The sequence below is a fragment of the Symphalangus syndactylus genome, chromosome 12 (assembly GCF_028878055.3).
Source record: "Symphalangus syndactylus isolate Jambi chromosome 12, NHGRI_mSymSyn1-v2.1_pri, whole genome shotgun sequence".
Lineage (NCBI taxonomy): Eukaryota > Metazoa > Chordata > Mammalia > Primates > Hylobatidae > Symphalangus > Symphalangus syndactylus.
In genome coordinates, this window is record NC_072441.2 from 121,059,644 (window position 1) to 121,082,559 (window position 22,916).

A 22,916-nucleotide genomic window follows, 5' to 3' on the forward strand; every position below is an offset into this window, starting at 1 on the left:
GGCATACAAATTTAGTAATGTGCAGAAGCACAGGAGCCGTATGTCAATAAGAAATAATTGAAAGGATGAGAATCTAGTTTAAAAGATTTTATTCAAACACAATGCTGTGAATGGACATCTCAGTAACACAGAAGCCAAATAAATGGGATCAGCACTAAGAAGCTGAAAAATTAAAGCATTGCTTCTATAGGCAGAGAGCAAAAAATTGAACAGAATGACAGCATTTTCCATACAAGGCTAGTTTATGAGTTACAGTAATTTAATTTGCTTTAGCTTGTTTTATTTTCCTTTCCAACGTAAAAGGGTATCTTTAACATTTCATTTTAGGCAATGTGATAGTCATAAGGACTTTGTGTAAGAGATGTATATCTATAATCAGAAGAACAAAGGTTATAGCTGCCTAGGTTACAGCTGCTTAGGTTACAATCGCCTGTCATATGACTCAGGTCTCATAATCACATTCCTTTAAGGCTCAAAATAATGTAAGGTTCCAATAGCTTTGATTTTCTTTCTTTGTTTTGTTTATTTTTAATATTTATTTTTTGTGGGTACATGGTAGGTGTATATATTTCTGTGGTACATGAGTTTTGAAACAGGCATGCAATGTGAAATAATCAGATCATGAAGAGTGGAATACCCATTCCATCAAGCATTTATGATTTGTGTTACAAATAATCCAATTATACTCTTTTAGTTATTTTTAAATGTACAATTAAGTTATTATTGACTATAGTCACCCTGTGGTGTTATCAAATAGTAGGTCTTATTCATTCTTTCTATTTTGTGTATCCATTAACCATCTCCACCTCTTTCCCAAACCTTCCCACCCTTCCCAGACTCTGGCAACCATCATTCTACTCTCTATGACCCTGAGTTCAATTGTTTTCATTTTTAGATTCCACAAATAAGTGAGAACATGCAATGATTGTCTTTCTGTACCTGGCTTATTTCACTTAACATAATGATCTCCAGTTCTATCCATGTTGTTGCAAATGACAGGATCTCATTCTTGTTTTTATGGCTGACTAGTACTCCATCTGTATATGTACCACATTTTCTTTATTCATTTATCTGTCGATGAACACTTAGGTTGCTTCCAAATCTTAGCTATTGTAAACAGTGCTGCAGCAAACATAGGAATGCAGATATCTCTTTGAAATACAGATTTTCTTTCTGTTGGATATATACCCAGCACTGGGATTGCTGGGTCATATAGTTGCTCTATTTTAGTTTTGTGAGGAACCTCCAAACTGTTCTTGATAGTGGTTGTACTAGTTTATGTTCCCACCGACAGTGTACAAGGAGGGTTCCCTTTTCTCCACATCTTTGCCAGCATTTGTTATTGCCTGTCTTTTGGATGAAAGCCATTTTAACTAAGGTGAGAGGATATCTCATTGTAGTTTTGATTTGCATTTCTCTGATGATCAATGATGTTGAACACCTTTTAATATGCCTGTTTGCCATTTGTATTTCTTCTTTTGAGAAGTGTTTATTCAGATCTTTGACCCATTTTTAAAGCTGGATTAATAGATTTTTTTTCCCTGTAGAGTGGTTTGACCTCCTTATATATTCTGGTTATTAATCCCTTGTCATGTAAGTAGTTCAGCTTTGATTTTGAATTACTTCTTTTTACACAAAGAAGGGCCAGATGGCTGAAGTTGATATACCCTCTTCATAGGGGAAAGAAAATTGGGGAAGAGGAAGATGCCTTTGAAAGACAATTTTTGAAGGGTGATAAATAATTTTAGGGAGGATGACTGGACCCAGGAGACAGAAATTAGCTTGCGATTGTTTCTCTGGAATTTGAATGAGAGACAGAAAATATTTTGTCATAACGTCTGTCCAGGTGTGGTTACATTCCTCATTCTTCTTTACTATATGGTAGATAATGAAATTTCAGGTAGGGGGTGGAGGGTAACAGGAGAAGGCTAGAAAGTTCTTGGTTCTGAGGCTCTAGTCTAAGGTCTTTCAATTTTCTTTAGTTCATAAGTGCTCAGCATGCCAAAGCACCATACTTTGGAATATCATTTTCTGAGCCCCACATTAATTCAAGAAAAATAATTGATTTTCAGTTTCTCTAGCTTTTCCTTGTTTTAACTCCAGAAGTGACAACTTTCAAGCTCTTTACATGTCCTATCTAGAACTAGAAGTCTGGGGAGAAGTATTTTATCACTGATCTTGTTTAGGATGGTTGACCCATGCTGCTAATAAAGAGTAGCCTAATTTTAAGTAGGTTTTTTTTTTTTTTTTTTTTTTTTTTGAGACAGGGTCTTACTCTATCACACAGGTTGGAGTGTAGTGGCGCAATCTCGATTCACTGCAACCTCCACCTCCCAGGCTTGAGCGATCCTCCCACCACAGCCTCCGGAGTAGCTGAAACCACGGGTGCGCTCCACCACACCCAGCTAATTTTTGCATTTTTTAGTAGAGACAGGGTTTCACCATGTTGGTCAGGCTGGTCTCAAACTCCTGACCTCAGGCTATCCACCCACCTCGGCCTCCCAAAGTGCTGGGATTATAGGCGTAAGCCACTGTGCCATGCCTTTAGTAGGTTTTTAAATGTTAAATTCTCTACATATTATGTGCTCCTCATTGCTTCATCTCGGAAGAGCTCTCCTGTTTTCTCCTCAAGCCCTTTGTCCAAATGAAACCATTTGTCTGCTTTTCTATCATTCTTCTCATTCTTTACCCACTGACTCCTACTCATCCTCTAGGTCTGGACTTAAATCTCACTTCTTTGAAGAATATCTCTCTCATTGTTTAAACTTGGTTAAATCAAAACTAGGTTAAATTATTGTATATTCCTTTGACTCTGTATACTACCTTTGGAAATATTTAAATCTCTTGAAATTGCTTTTTAAATATAATCCTTGTGAGGGCAGGGACCATTTGTGTATTTTAGTATCTAGCACAATTACTCACACAATGTGGGCACTGAAGAATAATTTATTGATTGATACTTGACTGAAAGCTGTGACCCGATAATTCTACATCTGGCTGAGTTTTCTTAAAAGTGTAATGGTAACAGAGAGAAATCCTTTGAGCTGTACTATTTGAAAAAATTTATTTGAATTTGTAATCCAGCTAATCAAAGGATAAAACCAAATATGAAATCATGCATAACTGGAGAAGATGTAGTATAAACAATGAATTGTCAACATTAAGTCCAGTAAAGCAGAAACATATTTAGGCCCCAAACAGACTGCAATTATTATGATTATTGAAACAAAAGCTACATGATGCAAAAATAATTTGACAATAATAAAATGAAATCTTAGGACATGACCAAAAATTGAGAGTATTAAACCTATACTGTTTTTTATCTGGAACTGATTGAGAAACATATGTTTCAGAATTAATTTAAAAATTTCAAGGTTACCAATAGTACAAAAACCAGAAAACAAATTATAACTTCCAAATTACTTAGGTAGAGGACGATGTGGGTAGCAAACAAAATAAATGAAACTAAATAATAAAAGTTAGAAATCAAATAAAATACCAAGGAAGCATGAAAGAATACTAGTTAAGATGTATTCTCTCGCTATATCCACACATATACGCATGCATAATTTAAAAGGAGTGAAATCTACTTTTCCTCTAGTAGATGATTTCACTTAAATCAAGTAAAAAGTAGACTTTTTTAGTAGTATAAAAAAGTAGCATAAAAAACAACTTTATGCTGTTTATAGGAGACATAGTTTTTAAAAGTGACCCTGTGAAATTAAAAGTATCAGTGTTGGCCGGGCGCAGTGGCTCAAGCCTGAAATCCCAGCAGTTTGGGAGGCCAAGGCAGGCAAATCATGAGGTCAGGAGATGCCCCATCCTGGCTAACACTGTGAAACCCCGTCTCTACTGAAAATACAAAAAATTAGCAGAGCGTGGTGGCGGGCGCTTGTAGTCCCAGCTACTTGGGAGGCTGAGGCAGGAGAATGGCATGAACCCGGAAGGCGGAGCTTGCAGTGAGCCGAGATAGCGCCACTGCACTCCAGCCTGGGCGACAGAGCGAGACTTCGTTTAAAAAAAAAAAAAAAAAAAGAATTATCGGTATAAAAAAATGCAATGAAAAAAAAAAACTTGATGATGCCAAAAAAGGTTGAATTTGCTGGTCACAGTGGCTTATGCCTAAAATCGGAGGATCACTTGAGCCCAAGGTTTCAAGGCTGCAGAGAGCTAGGCTGTGATCGTGCCACTGAATTGTAGCCTGGGCAACCAGAGCAAGACCCCATCGTTTAACAAAAAAGTTGAATTCAGAGCAAAAAACCACTTGTAATGATTAAGAATATAATCAAAATGAAGATGTAACTGAAATGCATGAGTCAAGCCAAAAGATTCTTTTCAGGAAAATGAAGCACACGAAAATATAATAGTAATGAAAATCTTTATCCTCTCTTGATCCTTGAGTGATAAAGAAGACAAAAAAATGTAAAGCCATAGAGAAATAAAAATAGAATAAAACTGCTCTAATTGACACGTATGTCTTTTTTGTTGTTGTTGTTGTATTTTTTTTTGTTTTTGAGGCAGAGTCCCCCTCTGTCGCCAGGCTGGAGTGCAGTGGCGCCCTCTTGGCTCACTGCAACTTCCTCCTCCTAGGTTCAAGCGATTCTCCTGCCTCAGCCTCCTGAGTAGCTGGGACTACAGGTGCGTGCCACCATGCCCAGCTAATTTTTGTATTTTTAGTAGAGACGGGGTTTCATCATGTTGACCAGGATGGTCTCGATCTCTTGACCTCATGATCCGCCCGCCCTGGGCTCCCAAAGTGCTGGGATTACAGGCGTGAGCCATCGCATCCAACCTTTCATTCATATGTATTTCTTTAGTTCTTTTCCTAGCAAACAGATACTGAATGCGGTTTCTTCTCACTCATAAAATATTTACAAATTTTGTCCATATGCTAGGTCACAAAGGAAACCTTAAATAAATCCAAAATATAAAAAACAATACAGAACACATTTTTGATTGTAATGCAAAAAAGTGACATTATTTACAAGAGTGGGTGCTAATAAGATTCTACTGAATGGAAATGAAATCAATTTTTCTTTATATCCTCCAAGTGAAAAAGCTGGACTCAGATGAAAAATGCATACTTTCATTATCAAACAAAAAATAATTAAAATAAATGAAATTAATATTGAATTCAGATGTTGAATTAACATCTAAACAAAATAAACAAAGACGAAAGTACCAATTAATAAAGTAGAAAAATAGAATAAATATACAAACTAAGAACTAATTCCTTGAAAATAAACTTTATTAAATAGAAAAGCTACTAGTTTAACCTGTCAAGAAAGAAGGAAGGAAATGTAAATACACAAAACTCAGGATGAAGAAGGATAAACAATAGATGTGGAAAAAATAAAAAAAATTATAAGCAAATACTTTGCAACTCGTAATAAATTTGAAAAGTGTGAAATGGCTTTGAAATTTATATACTAGGCTTTAGGTTTTATAAAATATGTAGCGTCTTTATTTTCTATAAATTATTTGAATATTTTCATGAACGTACCTTCCAGGGAAGAATGGACATAAACTTGTTAATTAGGAGTATCTCATTCTCTTCAAGATAAAGAGTCTCCTTTCTTTAAAACTGTCCATTTTGGGTAAATGCTCAGTCTGTCTAATTTTCTGACATCTTTTCTTTACCAAGATAGTGCCTGGATATAGTTGACCACAGAAATTCTGCATCATTTGGTGAGGGGAACCATAAGGCCCAGATGTGAGAGGGTCCTCATACTTTACCCTAGCTCTTCTGTGTCCTCTACTATCAAGCTCTGCTTCTGGTGAAACTCCTGGTCCACCTTCTCAGTCTGGGTATTACTGATAAGGAGGTTAGCCAGCTTCCATGTGAGTAGCCTTTTCTGGTCCTCTAAGATGGGGCTGTGTCTTCCAAGTGACTTCTGTCTTGGGCCATGTGCCCACAGGTTCTCAAGCACATTTTTTGCTCTGCCTCTTCTGTAGTGATGCATTGACAATCCTGCTAATCAACTATCTTCTGCATTTTTACCCAGGGCACACAGGAACTTCTGGATCCTATAGAAGCTGAGCACCATCTCTGGCTATCTATTTACTTGGCAAATTCCTTCTGTTGTTTTCACTCTGAAGAGGTTGTTTCACTTTTTTTTTTTTCGGGTGGGGTCTCTGTCACCCAGAGTGAAAGGCCCAGACTCCTGTGTAGCTGGGCCTTTAGGCATGCACCACCACATCTGGCTAATTTTATTTTAGTTTTTGTAGAGATGGGGTCTCCCTATGTTGCCAGGGCTGGTATCATAATCCTGGTTCAAGTGGTCCTCCCTCCTTGGCCTCCCAAAGTGTCGGGATTATAGGCGTGAGCCACCATGTCTGGCTGATTGTCTCATTTTGATGTGGAAACATCTGGAATGATTTCCCACTTGAGTTCTACTGCTTGAGAACATGTAAGCATTCCACTAAATCCAGAGGTTGCATTTTGGGAGGAGGAATAGGGAAAAGATAAATGAAATATTTTAAACTGAAAGGGAAAATTTGAAATCAGAAGAGAATGAGCTACTTTAAATTGGCTAGTTTGCCTTATCCCTGTCTTCCTTAATTGCTCACAGGGATGGGTACCCAGGAACAACATTGGATTAGTTATAGAAAACAAAAAACCCCTGCATATTTTGCACATGTCAATGGTAGTTATTAAATTTTTGACCTCATTACACTTGAAATATCTTCAGATTACTTTCATCAATTGTGAATCTTATTGCCTACAAGCCGTCTCCCTTCGGGGACAAGGGAGGGCAGATTCCATCTAGAACAAAGGAGTCAATCAGCTTGCAGGTTCATAACTGACTTTTTGGGGGCCTCTGGAAAAACACTAATCTGATGGCAAGAATTCACTAAGTGTGAAAATATGTTTCTGTTTTTGAGACAGGGTCTTGCTCTGTCAAACAGGCTGGAGTGTAGGGGCACCATCATGGTTCACTGCAGCCTTGACTTCCTGGGGTCAATAGATTCTTCCACTTCAGCCTCCCAAGTAGCTGGGACTACAGGCACACATCACCATGCCCAGCTAGTTTTTGTATTTTTTTTTTTTTTATAGAGACGAGGTTTTGCCATGTTGCCCAGGCTGATCTCAAACTCCTGGGCTCAATCAATACATCCACCTTGTTTTCCTTAGGTGCTGGAATTATAGGTGTGAGCCATTGCACCTGGCCGGTGAAAAGATATTTCTAAACAAACAAAACATGAACAAATAAAGCAAACAATTCTCTTTATGTATTAAAAGCCAGGCTTAGAGCACCAAATACGAGTTCTATTATAAGTGGAGGAAACATAGAATACAAGGCTTGGAAGCCTCCACCAGTTAGGAAGAGAAGAAAGGCTTTCGCATAAGAGATCTGGAGAGGAAAACAGGTTGGGTGAAAAGGTCACAAGTTAGCATTCCTATATAGGCTCCACCCAGGGCCAAATATTGAGGATCAGAAGAGGTGGTGGTACAATAGACAGGTATACGAAAACCAGAGTACAGCAGAGTTAGTGACGTGCTTCTTCAGGCATTCCCTGTGGATGAGAGCCCTCTCCAATTTGATCCACGTTCAGAAAGGGCCATCCCTAACATGATGCAGGAATAAGAAAAGAACATTGGAAGAAACACGGTCCCCATTGGTCTCTTGAGAAAATCAAGAATGTCCAGTGTGCTCCTTGTGGTGACACAGAAGATAGCAGAGTGCAGAACAGGTGGGCCTGCTACGGGGCTGTTTTGGCAAAAGATAAGTTGACTCTAATGTAGAGGGTCCTGGATTGATGGTGTAATCCAAGGGCAAGATGGGGGATGTGGCTAAGACTTAGTGCATCTGCAACCTCAGAAAGAGCTAAGGTGTGGCCACCAGACAATGATTGTACCTAGAAAACAGACCAAGAAATTTATCACCTGTACATTTCAAAATTGGAGGCCAGTAAGTTTCAGAGGCTAACCGAAGATTACATACATGGACTCAAGGTGCCTCCCTCATTTATTTAAGAATATGTTAAGTGAGGGAAGTTCAAATTTTCCCTCTGAAGGTTAGTCTAAGTCTGCTAAAATGAATTGGTGATAGACAGATTAGCAGGAATAAAAGGGATACAAATTTATTTAATGTGAATAAGCACATTAAATAATAATAAGCACATTAAATAAGCACATTTAATGGGCACAAGCACAGTAAATAATCACACTTAATGGGCATAAGCACATTAAATGGGGGAATCACAGAAGAATGATTACACAAAACCCAGTGAGGCACAAATGCTTATATACCCTTCTGCATAGGGGAAGGGGAAGATGGAGATTGTAGACAATTCCTTTGAGGAGTAGTAAATGATTATTAGGGAGAATGAATGGACCAGGGAGACAGAAACTAACTTATAAATAATTCTATCTGGAATTTGAATGGTCCTGTGGGGCAGACATTATATTGAGAAAAAGTCCTTCCAGGTGTGGTTTTATTCCTTAGTCTTTTTTTCTGGGATAGATAATGAGATAATGGAAAGCAGTTGTATTTTCTTTGGCCAGTTAAATCATTTATCAAACTAATTTTTTAATTGACACATAATAATTGTACATATTTAGAGGATACAGTGTGTTTTTTTTTCTTTTTAAATAGATGGGATCTCGCTTTGTTGCCCAGGCTGGAGTGCAATGGCACCATTGTACATAGCTCATTGTAATTATGAACTCCTGGGCTCAAGGAATCCTTCTGCCTCAGCTTCCCAAGTAGCTGGGACTTCAGACACATGCCAACATGCCTGGATAATTTTTACATTTTTTGTAGAGAAGGGATCTCACTGTGTTACTCAGGCTAGTCTTGAACTCCTGGCCTTAAGTGATCTTCCCACCTTAGTCTCCTAAATTGCTGGACAGGCATGAGCCACCATGCCTGGCCAGTGTGATATTATGATACATGTATACAATGTATAATGACCAAATCAGGGTAATTAGCATTTTCATCACCTCAAGAATTTATTATTTTTTTGTGTTGGAAATATTCAACATCCTATCTTCTAGCTACTTGAAAATATGCAATTATTATTAACTATAGTCACCCTACAGAGCTATAGAAAACTAAAATTTATTCCTCCTCTCTAGCTGTAATTTTGTATCTATTAACCAACTTCTCCTTATCATTCTCTCTCCCCTACCCTTCCCAGTCTCTAGTAACCACTATTCTGTCCTTTGCGTCTATGAAATTGGCTTTTTAAGCTTCCACATGAGTGAGAATATAGTGTATTTATCTTTCTGTGCTTGACCTATTTCACTTAATATGATGCCCTCCAGGCTTATCCATGTTGCTGTGAATAATGGAAGTTCATCTTTTCATGGCTAAATAGTATTTCAATGTGGATATGTGCCACATTTTAAAAATCTGTCCACCCATTGATGGACACTTAGGTTGGTTCCATGTCTTGGCTATTGTCCGTAGTGCTGCAGTAAGCATGGGAATGCAGGTATCTTTTTCACATACTGATTTCCTTTTTTTGGGGATAAATACCCATTAGTGGAATTGCTGGATTGCATGGTCATTATCCTTTTAGTTTTTTGAGGAGCCTCCATACTGTTCCTATAAAGAATTTATTAATTTACATTCCCACCAACAGTGTGTAAGTGTTCATGGCCAGGCCTGATGGCTTATGCCTATAATCCCAGCACTTTGGGAGGCTGAAGTGAGAGGATTGCTTGAACCCAGGAGTTTCAGACTAGCCCTTCTCCTCATCCTCACTAGCATGTGTTGTTTTTTTGGTCTTTTTGCTAATTGCCATTCTAACTGAGGTGAGATGATATCTCATTGTGGTTTTGATTTGCATTTTTATGATGATCAGTGATGTTGAACATTTTTTTCACATAACCTGTTGGTCATTTGTAGGTCTTCTTTTGAGAAAAGTTTGTTCAGATCCTTTGTCCATCTTTTAAGAAGATTATTTGTTTTTTTAAATGTTATTTGAGTTCCTTGTATATTCTATTAGTCTCTTGTTGGATGAATGGTTTGCAAATATTTTACCTCATTTTGTAGGTTGTCTATTCACTCTGTTGATTGTGTCCTTTGCTGCACAGAAGCTTATTTTATGTAATCCCATTTGTCTATTTTGGCTTTTGCTGCCTGTGCTTTTTAGGTCTTATCCACAAAAATTTTGCCCAGAACAAATAACCTATAGCATTTTCTCTATGTTTTCTTCTAGTAAAAGGCATACAAATTTATTTAATGTGCATAAGCATGGGGGAATCACAGGAGAATGATTACATAATAACTCAGTGAGGCACAGATGCTTATGTACCCTTCTTCAAAGGGGAAGGGGAAGATGGAGAGTCAGGACTTACATTTAATTCTTTAATTAAATTAGAAGTTTACACAATAACCCAGTGGGGTACATATGCTTAAATACTCTTCTTCACAGGGGAGGGGGAAGATGGAGTTTCAGGTCTTTAATTTAATTTTTTAATTCATTTTGAGTTGATTTTTGTATATGATGAGAAATAGGAATCTAGTTTTGTTCTTCTGCATAGGGATGTCCAGTTTTCCCAACACCATTTATTGAAGAAGATATCAGTTACCCAAAGTGTGTTCTTGGCACCTTTCTTGAAAATCAGGTGGCTGTAAATAAGTGAATTTATTTCTCAGTTCTCCCTTCTGTACCATTGGTCTGTGTGTCTGTGTTTTCTTCTTCTCTGTTGTGGTTTGGTGGCTTTCTATAGTGATAAGGTTTGATTTATTTTTCTTGCTCATATGTGTCTGCTATAGCAGTGAATTTTATATATTTGTATGTTTTTATGATGGTATTTACCGTTCTTTCACTTCCAGATGTAGGACTCCCTTAAGTATTGCTTGTGAAGCCAGTCTAGTGATGAATTCTCTCGGTATTTGTTGTCTGAGAGAGACTTTATTTCTCCTGAAAGATAGCTTGCTAGGTAAAGCATTCCTGGCTTAGTTTTTTGTTTTTAAAAGCACTTTGAATATATCAACCTATTTTCTCCTGGCCTGTAAGATTTCTGCTATTAGTTTAATGGAAATCCTTTTATACATGACTTGAAAATTTTCTGTTGCTCTTTTTTGGAATTCTCTTTTTGTCTTTCACTTTTGACAGTTTGACTATAGTGTGCTTCAGAGAGCTTTTTTTTGGGTTGACTCTATTTGAGCTTCCTCGATCTGGATGTCCCTATCTCTATCGAGATTTAGTAAGTTTTCAGGTATTTTATAAAATTGGTTTTCTCTGTCCTTTGCTATGTATTTCCCTTTTGAAATTACCTTAATGTGAATATTTGTTATTTTAATGGTGTCTCATAGGTCCTGTAGACTTACAGACTTTTTACATTCTTTTTTTTCTTTGGTCTGATTGGGTTATTTCAAAAGGCCTGTCTTTTGAAACTTTCTGAACCTGTCTTCAAGTTCAGAAAGTCTTTCTTCTGCTTGATCTAGTCCGTGGTTGAAGTTCTTGATTATATTTTTTATTTCATTCATTTAATTCTTCCTTTCTGAGATTTCTGTTTGCTTCTTTTTAAATGATATCTATTTCTGTTAAATTTCTCAGTCAGATTATGTATTGTTTTTCTGATTTTGTTGAATTGTCTACCTGTAATTTTTTTGTATCTCATGGAGTCTCCTTAAGATCATTATTTTAAATTCCTTCCCAGACATTTCATACATTCCCTTTTCTTTAGGGTTGGTTCCTGGAGAGTTATTGTGTTCCTTTTAAGGTGTCATCTTTCCTTGCTTTTTTATGTTTTTGTGTGTGTGTATGTGTGTGTCCCTTCATTGATATCTGTGCATCTGGTGGAAGAGCTGCTTATTACAATTTCATGGAGTAGTTTTTGTGGAGAAAACTTTTTCACGCAGATGTTTCCTACAGTATCAGTTAGGTAGAGTGTTTTGGCTTTGGTTTTAGGTGGGTGCTGTAGTGTAGTCTCCAAGTGATTTCTTTGGCTGTAATAAATATCAGCAATGTCTGTGAATGCCTCAATGTCCTAAGGACTGCAGATGTTTGTTGAGGTAGTGGTATGGCTTTGCTGGGGACAGAGATGGGTCAGTTCTCAGACCCTTGGTATATGTGTGTAGCATGTTTGGCAGCTCTGCCAGTCGTGGAGTTGTTGTCATCGCTAGCAACGGTGGGTGCTGAGCAAACTGATACTTTTGCCCTGGCAGGTGCACATAATACATGGTGTCTTCACTGGTTGAGGTGGATGGGGTCACCTTAGTGGTGGTAGACACTACCTGTGCTGGTCTTTGGGCCTTGGGGGACACATTTGTTGGTTACCTCAGTCTTGGGGATGGTCTACTTGCTGTGTTGAATCCCCTGTTTCTTAGGGTGCAGGGTGCTTCATGGGCTCATGTGCTATTGTCATGGTTGTACTTCCTGGTGTAGCTGGGGTTGTGGTGTTCCAGCCTTTTGTGTGAGCATGTTAGGTTGATGATTGGCCTCAAGGATGTGGAGATGGAGGAGCTATTGGCCTCCAGTGCAGGATGCACTCTAGCTCTGTTCTCAGAATGGCACCAAACTGTAGCATTTTGGGTCTTGGCAAGTAGGGGAGACCCAAAATGAATTCCTTTTCTAGAGCAATGAAGCCATATGTACTCTAGGCAACTTCCTATACTAATCTCAGGGCCTCTGAGAACTGTGGGGGTCTCCTGTAGCTAGGATTGCAGTAATCCACACTGGTAATGAGGGTCTCCCACTTATCTTTTCCCAGCACTAATGAGTTCCTCTTGGCTCTGAGCCAATCCTGGTTGAATCCTTCATTTCCCTCTCAATGCTGCCATCCCCCTGGTTTAGCCTTAAAATAGATAAAGGAATATCAGTATAGAGCCTCTTCAAGCATCTGCTGACCTTCAAGGGCCATTAATTTAAAATAATCAACATATAAGGATGTTATATTTTGGGGGTGAAATTTCCTGAGCTCCTTCATAAGTTTTCAAGTATAATTGATTACATCTTGGGTAGAGGGGGAGGGGAGAAATTAGACAGCACTTGATATTGGCTCCCAAAAGACACATTTTTTTCCAAAGGGACTGAATTTACTATTATAAAAGTAAATAGCCAAAGATACCTTTAGTTAGAAAGTGTAAATTATTTCCACTTACTACCTAGCAGGATGGAAGCTCAAAATTAAGATAAGTTTAGTTACAGGAAAGAAAGGAAAGGCCAGTAACATCAGACTGGATAATTTGGACAAACCTTCCCACTGGACACAATGAATATATGTGTATGTATATGTATGCATGATATATATATATAGAGAGATACATATTAGTTATGTTATATACATACATACATATACATATATCTGTAACTAAAGGCATATATATATACATATAAAACAATTACTGGACTGACATGCAGGATGCAGGGAAGTCTGGGAAAACTGAAGTTTCACCTAGAGGGTATTTGCTTATTTGACATTGGCAGTTGATAGGCTGAGCAGTATTTTGGGTAGTCAAGAGAGCAATAGTCAGAGTCTGGGATCACATGTTTGGGGTTTCCAAGATGACCACTTATTTTATTAGCATAAAAACATCTCTGTTCTTGAACTTGGATTAATATGTTCCCAGACTTAGCAGAAGAAAATAAAAGTACTTTCAGGAGAAAATAATATTATTTGTGGCCTATAACAGTTTCTGTAAGTATGTTTTCAAATAAAACGTATAGCACATAATCAAAGAAAACAAGGGGACAAAATAAGTTGGGGAAAACCAGAAGAAAAATCAAGAAACATAAACAAACCCCCAGAGACCTGGAGATTGGAATTATCAGACACAATCTATAAAACAATGATATTTCTGTGTTTACAAACAGAAAGGCCAAGCCTGAAAAATTTGCCAGAAAACTAGCAGCTATAAAAAATGACATTTTGTAATATCTTTTACAAATATTTGAAGAGATAATGGCTGATGCTTTTAGAACTGGTGAAAGACATCAATACACAGAAATCCAATGAATCCCATGGCAGTTGAATAAAAAGAAAAGTACATCTAGATGCTTCATAGAGAAATTGCATAAAACAAACCAAATAGAAAATCTTTAAAGCAGCTATACAAATAAGATAGGCTGCCATCAAGGAAGCAACAGTTGGATTTACAGATGAATTCTCAACAAATCTGCAGGCCAGGAAACAGTGGAATGACTTCTTCAAGGTGCTGACAATTATGACAACTGAAATATAAGCTCTATAAACCAAAAATATCCTTTGGATATAAGAAAATAGTATATAAATTTTCAGATCAACAGAAACTGAGACAATCACAATAAAATAAATTTCGATGGGTATTCCTTAGGTTGAAGGAAAATTACCCTGGATGGAAGATCAGAGGTATAGAAAGAAATGGAGAGCAAAGAAAGAGGTAAGTTTAAATCAATATGGTTTAAAACAATGATAAAACTGTCTTATGGTATTTAGAATTCTTTCTATCTATCTATCTATCTATCTATCTATCTATCTATCTATCTATCTATTATCTATCATCTATCTATCTATCTATCTATCTACCTATCTTCTATCTGTGTCTAAGATATTGTGATTTATAATAACAAATATCCATTTGGTCTTCAACCCTGTTTTCTGGCACACAGCTCCGAAAATCCTTGGAATCTCTAATGTGTTGTGTCTTCTTGTATGCTAATGAGATGAGTGATGGGTGGGAGCTCCTGGATAGCCTCTAGATGAGGGGTGATTGCCAGGGAATCCAACCATGTGATTAGAGATTTGAAACTTTCGGCTCACTGCAGGAGGGGAGAGGGAATGAAGGTAGAGCTGATCACCTATAGCCAGACTTAATTGATCACAGCTACAAAGTGAAGCCTCAAAAAAAAAAAATACCCTAAAGGAAGGCGTTCAGAGAGCTTTTGGACGCATGGGGCTGCTAGAAAGATGATGTACCTGGAAAGGGCATGAAAGCTTTGTACCCCTTCCTGCATGGCTTGCCCTATGCATCCTCATCTGTATCCTTTTTAGTATCTGTCGTGGGTGCCACTGGCTGGGGCCAGCATTGCAAGTGGTAAAAGAATTTATCAAGACAGATGTGGAGAAAGAAATAAAGATTTATTAGAGGGAAAGTGCATTGCAAGGAAGCAAGGGGCAGCACAGCAGAGAAAGGGCTGTCTGCAAAGAGGCAGGAGCTGGAGGGAAGTTTTATAAGGTCATATTAGCGGGGCTTTGTAGATAAGGTCATTCTGGTGGGGCTACATGAGGAACAAGGTAACTGGGAGCAGGATGTCGTGCCAGCAGATTGTCTGTGATTAACTGTCTTTCAGAACAATTGTTCTTCCCTACCTCAGGCCCTCTCCTTGCTGTGGCTTTCTTATTTTATTAGGACTCCACTGTATCTTTTATAATAAACTGGAAAGTGGAAGTAAAGCACTTTCCTGAGTTCTGTGAGATGCTTTAGCAAATGACTGAACCCAAGGAAAGGGGCTTGAAAAACCTCAACTTACAGCTTGTCAATCAGAAGTTCCAGAGGTTAGGATTTGTGATTGGCATCAGAAGTGGGGCAGTTCTGTGGAGCTGAGCCCTTAATCTGTGGGATCTGACACTATCTTCAGTTAGATAGTATCAGAATTGAACTAAAGTATTGACAAGACATCAGCAAGTATTGTAAAATTACTTGGCATGGGGGTAAACCCCCATAAATCTGGTCACAGAAGTGTTTTGTGTTGAATATGGACTGTATCTTCCACTCTATCTATCTATCTATCCATTCATCCAGAGAAATAAAATACGTCACATCAACAAATATGTAAATTAAAATGAGGGTAAATGTAGTAAAGTAGTTTTTTTTTTTTTTTTTTTTTTTTTTTTTTTTTTGAGACAGAGTCTCGCTCTAGGCTGGAGTCCAGTGGCCCAATCTCGACTTACTGCAACCTCCACCTCCTGGGCTCAAGCGATTCTCCTACCTCAGCCTCAGGTAGCTGAGACTTACAGGGGCGTGCCACCACACCTGACTAATTTTTGTGTTTTTAGTAGAGGCGGGGTTTCACCATATTGGTTAGGCTGGTCTTGAACTGCTGACCTTAAGTGATCCACCCACCTTGGCCTCCCAGAGTGCTGGGATTACAGATGTGAGCCACCACACCCAGCCAATGTAGCCAATGTAGTAAAATATTATTGTTTTCTTTCTTTCTTTTTTTTTTTTTTTTGAGAGGGAGTCTTCCTCTGTGGCCCAGGCTGGAGTGCAGTGGCATGATTTCGGCTCACTGCAACCTCCGCCTCCCGGGTTCAAGCAATTCTCCTGCCTCAGCCTCCCCAGTAGCTGGGATTACAGGCGTGTGCTACCATGCCTGGTTAATTTTTGTATCTGTAGTAGAGATGGGGTTTTGTATGTTGGCCAGGCTGGTCTCCATCTCCTGACCTCAAGTGATCTGCCCGCCTCAGCCTCCCAAAGTGCTGGGATTACAGACGTGAGCCACCATGCCCAGCCCAATGTAGTAAAGTATTGTAAGGCCTTTGTATTGTCCTGGAGGAGGCTAAAATAATATCAGACTTTGGTAAGTTGAGATAGATGTCATAATCTCTATGGTAACCATTAAAAAACAAAGCAATATAACATATAACTTAGAAACTAATTGGGGGTATAGAATTATAAAAAATAGTAAATATATTCAAAAGAAAGCAACACTTTTCTCCTAAAGTTTGTGTTACCCTATATACCACCTTTTATCTTTAACACATGCCAACATTCCTTAATCACCTTACGCAAAGAGAAGGGTATATTATATTAGGGTAAAACCAAAAAGGTCTTTAAGTAACATTTAGGAGTAAGGAGAACACTCATTCTATCAGCTTTGGGGTTAAGGGAGTATAAGAACATAAAAATCACCATCTGAGAAGTTTTTAAGAGAAGAAATGTCCATGAGAAACATTCACATTGATAATATTTAAAAATCTGTTTTCCATGGCCTGGAGATTCCAGAGGGCACAGGTGAAAGGTTTGCAAGAAAGGGTGGCAATACATATTGGATCAGCAGGAAAGAAACTAAGAGCAGTATAGGAAAGCGATGATTACTTCTAGTCAGTGAATAAGCATAACAGAGATAAAGGCATAGTGAATTTATCTGGCTAAATGATTTTCTAATTAACTAGTCCTGTAAATCCCCTGGTAAATCAAAGCTGTGTCAAAATATATCAACCAAGGACTGGGTGATTGAGCTTCCAAAAGAGTTTTTGTCTTGGATCAATGGACTTCAAACAGTCTAGTTTGTTCTCGTGACTTGCTCTGTAGAAATGGAAGTAACCATTTAGCTTTCAAGTGACTTCATTTATATCTGCCTTGAAACTACAAAATTGTAATCGTTTTCTAAAAATAATATATCTGTTAATTAAATTTACCCTTCCCCAAAAGCTATAGGTATTTTTTAGCCATGTAGCCATTCAAACACTTGAGGTCATCTTTCCAAAAGGAAAGAAGAAATTCAATAAACAACCAGCTGAATTATGTGGCTCTGGAGAGCTATATAAATTAATGTAGAATCCTATGTCTATTAGATATGCATAGTTGTATCTTATCGTCTCTTCTACCCGTTTGAAATTCCAGTTGGTGCTCCATGTTCAGTAATTGTGAACTTACCTTGATTTCCCACAAGTCGTCTCATAAGTAACTGTTCAAATAAATTCACCAGCATAGCTCATTTTAGAAATTATGTGTTCTATTTAATTCTATAGTTTATCAATGGCAAAAAGTGCACCATAAATTTCATTCCTTTTGGGTTCAATTCTCTATTGAAATAAACGGTGAGGCAGTAAGGGAGACAAAGACCTGGCTCCCGTGGCCATTAAGTGAATTGGTTATGGCTGGAGTGTTGCCTCAGGAGGGATGGCTGTTGCTTCAATGATCTGTTGTTATCACTAGCTCTGCAGTGGAAGCTTCTGAAGAATTTTAATGATTTAAAAATCCTTATTCTAAAATTAAAAATCTAATTTGAATTCTAGAATCATAAACTGTTAGAAAAACACCTGGTAAAATATTTAGGGTCTGGTTTCTCCTGCTGCATTACATCTTCCAGGTGGAAATGGAACGGGAGGTGGTGCATGGAAAGAGCATTGATCACACCACTCCTTGAGGAGCGATTTTTTCCCCAATGTGTTTTCTGCTTTCTGTGCGTCTGAAAATAGAGGCTCCCCAAAGGCAAAAACATAAGTTAGGAAAATGGTTTATCTCATATTAAGGAAAAAGTTATATGCAACTAAAATAAACATATACTTGTTCTTTGCATATATATGTATGCTGTAATTCTTTGAAAGACTCTGTAAATTGATCTGATTCCATTGTTTGAACCAGGGAGGAGCATGTAAACTGGCATGTAGCTATTATAGATTGAGTATCCCTTAGCAGAAATGGTGGGGACCAGAAGTGTCTCGGATTTCAATTTTTTTCCGATTTTGGAAAATTTTCATTATGCTGGTTGAGCATCCCAGATCTGACAGTTTGAAATCTGAAATGATCCAATGAGCATTTCCTTTGAGTGTCATGTTGGTGCTCAAAAAGTTGCAGATTTAGAAGCATTTCAAATTTCAGATTTTGGATTTGTAATGCTCAACCTGATTGATAAACTAGAGCCTGATGAGGAGGAGATGCTTAAATACCATTTGAAGGCAGGTATTTAAGACCCCTCAGGCATCTCGTTCCTGTCTTTGAGATGCTTCTTGCTCTATGTTGTTCTACCTTGAGCTTGAATTATTTCCTCTTCTCTTTTTAATATTAAAAGTTACATTTTTCTTGTATTAAAAGTAATAATGCTTATGGGGTAGAAAATTATAAACATACACAATAAGGCCTGGGTGCAGTGGCTCACACCTATAATCCCACCATTTTGGGAAGCTGAGGTGGGAGGTTGCTTGAAGCCAGGAGTTTGAGACCAGCCTGGGCAACAAAGCAAGACCCCCCCATCTCTACAAAAAATTAAAAAAATATTAGCCAGGCATGGTGGCATGTGACTGTACTCAGGAGGCTTAGGTGGGAGGGTCACTTGAGCCCAGGAGTTAGAGGCTGCAGTGAGCTATGATGGTGCCACTGCACTACAGCCTGGGTGACAGAGCAAGACCCTGTGTCAAAAAACAAACAAATGAAAACAAAGACACAGTAATATAAAGTTCATTATAATGGAGAAATGACACCCGGTTATAGCTCTGTTAACATTTTGGAGTGTTCTTACATGTAAAAAAATTTACATATATAGACAGACACACACGTATATGGAGTATACCAGTGGTTCTTAAACTTGGGTGTACATTAAAAATCACTATCAGTGTGCTCTATGTAAGAAAGAATGATTGAAACTCCAATCACTTAGACAATACTTAAAGAATAGTTCTTACCTTAAAAGATCGATTATAGTACCAATTTATTTTTAAGCAAAGATTGAAAGTGTATATGCATGTGAATATATTTATGCAATTATTTATCAAATATGTATACAGCTTTATATCTTGATTTTTCACTTAATATTATAAGTTTTTCCATATCATCAAAAGTCTCAGTGATCATCATCCATAATGGCCACAAAAATTTCGTCTTATAAAAATACAAAAAATTATTTATAGTCCTGTTGTTGAACACTAAGATTATTTCTTTTTTTTTGAGATGGAGTCTCGCTCTGTCACCCAGGCACCCAGGCTGGAGTACAGTGGTGCAATCTCAGCTCACTGCCAGGTCTGCCTCATGGGTTCATGCCATTCTCCTGCCTCAGCCTCCCAAGTAGCTGGGACCACAGGCGCCCACCACCACGCCTGGCTAATTTTTTGTATTTTTAGTAGAGATGGGGTTTAAATACACTATGATGAAGATAACAAGCTAAATTTGTATACACGTTTCTGATTATTTCCTTAGGATAGATATCTTACATGTGCACTCAGTAGATCAAAAGGGAAAGGGGGCCAAATGTGGATCAAGAAAACACAAGTTTTCCCAGGAACCTCGTAACTGATTTCCACTTTCATCTCATTAATCAGAACAGTGTCACATGTCACGTGGCCACTCCTGACTAGAAGACAGGAAGAGAGAAGTTGGGTCAGTTAACAAATAGAGTCTATCCCTGTGGCTACAGAACATTTTTAGACACCTTTTTTCCTCTTTTATGGAATACAGTCATCTCTTCCCCAAGTTCATCAACCTGCAAATCTCATGCAACTACTGCTTCCAGCTTGAAAACTTGGATCTTTGGGTGATAAACAGTTGTCTCCATCCAGCCTAGATATGGTTCCCCAGGGATCAGCAGGTTGTAAGCTAAAGGAGTGGTTAAGAGTCATTTGCATTCATCTGAATCAGCTAAGAGCTTGTTAAAAACAAATTGCTGAGCCCCATCCAGTATTTCTGATTCAGTAGGTCTGAAGTCAGGCCCACGAGTTTCGTATTTCTGACAAGTGCTGGGTAATGCTGCTGGCCCAGGGATTACACATGTTATAGACATATTACATAGCCATAGTACAATATCATAATCAGGAAATTGACATTAATAGAATCCATCTACCTTATTCAGATTTTGCCAGTTTTACATGCACTTGTTGCATATGTCTGTACTTAGTTCTATGTAATTTTATTACATGTGTAGATTTGTGTAATTACCACCCACAGTCAAAATACAAAGTACTTCCATCACAAGAATCCTTTCTGTTATCCTTTTATAACACCACCACCTCCCTCCTCATCTCCAACACCTGGCAACTACTACTCTGTTCTCTATCTCTGTAATTTTGTCATTTCAGGAATGCTACATAAATGAATCATACAGTATCTAACCTTTGAAGATTGTTTTTTTTTTCCACTCAGCAAAATCCCCTTGAGATCCATCTAAATTGTTGTGTGTATCAATAGTTTATTTCTTTTGTTGCTCAATAATAGTCTATATATTATCATTACTATTATTTTTGAGACGGAGTCTTGCTCTGTTGCCCAGGCTGGAGTACAGTGGCATGATCTCTGCTCACTGCAAACTCCACCTCCTGGGTTCAAACGATTCTGCTGCCTCAGCCTCCCAAGTAGCTGGGGTGCACCATCACACCTGGCTAATTTTTTTTGTATTTTTAGTAGAGATGGGGTTTCACCATATTGGCCAGGCTGGTTTCGAACTCCAGAACTCAAGTGATCCACCCACCTTGGCCTCTCAAAGTGCTGGGATTACAGGCCTCTATATTATTGTTACTAGTTTAACATTTCATGTGTTGAAGGACACTTTGGGTTGTTTCCAGTTTTAACTATTACAAATAAAGTTATAATAAATATCCATGTGCAGTTTTACTGGTAAATATAATTTTACATTTCTTTAGGATACATGCCGAAGAGTGGAATTGCTCAGTGCATGGTAATTGCATATTTATTTATAAGACACTAACAGATTATCCCACCCCCTCGGGCTCTGCCTTGCCCCTTGTGGCACCTGGGAGATGACGGAGTTGAACATCCAGTAGCACTGCCAGGTGTAGCACTGCGGGTATCAAGGTGATTGGGGAATCCCCATCCTTGGTCGCATGAGACCTGAGCCCTGCTTTGGCTCCATGGATGACAGCAGTGGGTTTTCCTCCATTTGTATGGTATGGTTGTTTAGGAATATTTTACCTTGAATACAAATCCAGGAGTCTCATGGTTGTTCTGAGGTGACTGTAATCAATGAGGACTAAAAACAGATAAACGTGTCTTATCCATTCATTCAAGGACTGTGCTGAATGAGAACTTGTGGTAATTATATGTATTTATTGTGAGAAGAATTTTTGCCTGAGACACCGTCATCAGTCAGATCATGAGTGTGAAAAACTGGAAATCCACAAGTCTCCTATGGCTGTCTCTCAGAAAATTGTTAAAGACATTATTGATTCCAAGGCAGAAGAAACAGTAAGTGAACAACAGAAAGGTGCAAAAAATAGTGAAACAGCTGCAAAGTTTGCATTGATAAAATTAAAGTTGCATGCTGATGGGGATAAGTCATTGACACAGTATGTCTCATATAAGCAACATATAGCTGGGCTTTGTTTTTAAAATCTAATTTGATAGGATCTCTTTCATAACTAGAAAGAATTTTACTTCGAGGTTTTTTACCTAAAGGGAGCAAAGAGAAGAGAAAACCAATGGTTCTTTTGCCACCCATGGAGCATTGGAAAGATCATAGAATTTCCAGGTGCTCTAGTTAGCCTTAAAAATGATAACAAATTAACAGCTAAGAAATTAATGTTATGGTTATGTCATATTACTTCAGGAGAAGCCTTACCCATAGATCATATTTGGAAACGTGGATTGCTAAGGAGGATTGTCCTTTATATAATGATGGAAATATTATCTTGAAACATTTTAACGATGAAGAAAAATGCTTTTAGCAATATTGATTCTTATTTGGGATAGTGATTTTAGGACTCAGAAATCACAAGGAAAGTTCTATGTACACCAATTTAAAAAATAAAATAAAAATCAGAACATTCTATGTATATTTTTGTGAATTTCTTTTACTACAAATACTATTTTTCATTTTTTAAAGTTGCTTTTAACATTTCTATTGTGTCATATTTTATATAAGTTTTCTATTAAGTTTGGCTAATTTTGTGTTTTAAAGCTTAACTATGAACCCATACTCAATTATTAGCAAATTTTTGTATGTAATTATTTTGTATTAGGTGATGCTGTAGTAACAACAGCAGAGATGTATTTCCCCATTGGTTAATGTCAGCTGTTGATTGTTCCATATCATCTTCACTCCAGGATTGAAGCTCAAGGAACAACCCCTTTTTGGGACATTGTCATTTTTATTTACAGAGGGACAAGGAGATGACAGCATTTCAGTTGGCTCTTAGAAGATACATGCATCATTGTTGTTTTAAGTAAGTCACATGGTCAAATCTACCATCATGGGTCCAGAAAATATAGCCTTGTTGTCTCCCTATGTCATGATGTATAATTGATGTGTGTACATAGATTGTCAAAACTTAAAGATCATCTCATTCCATCTTCTAAGTTTTTGGA

The 22,916-nt window shown here is 37.8% G+C and overlaps 1 protein-coding gene and 1 pseudogene across 1 annotated transcript in view; both read left to right on the top strand.

Annotated features, from left to right (window-relative positions):
• The window catches only part of PAPPA2 (pappalysin 2), a 628,099-nt gene that overhangs the window by 36,798 nt on the left and 568,385 nt on the right, over positions 1-22,916 (top strand). Inside the window, exons 4-6 of the mRNA XM_055255382.2 lie at positions 14,256-14,321; positions 21,621-21,797; positions 22,656-22,774. The gene's annotated coding sequence lies outside the window, so the exon portion shown is untranslated. The remainder of the gene's footprint in view (positions 1-14,255; positions 14,322-21,620; positions 21,798-22,655; positions 22,775-22,916) is intronic.
• LOC129468800 (AN1-type zinc finger protein 1-like) lies at positions 21,741-22,276 on the top strand (annotated as a pseudogene).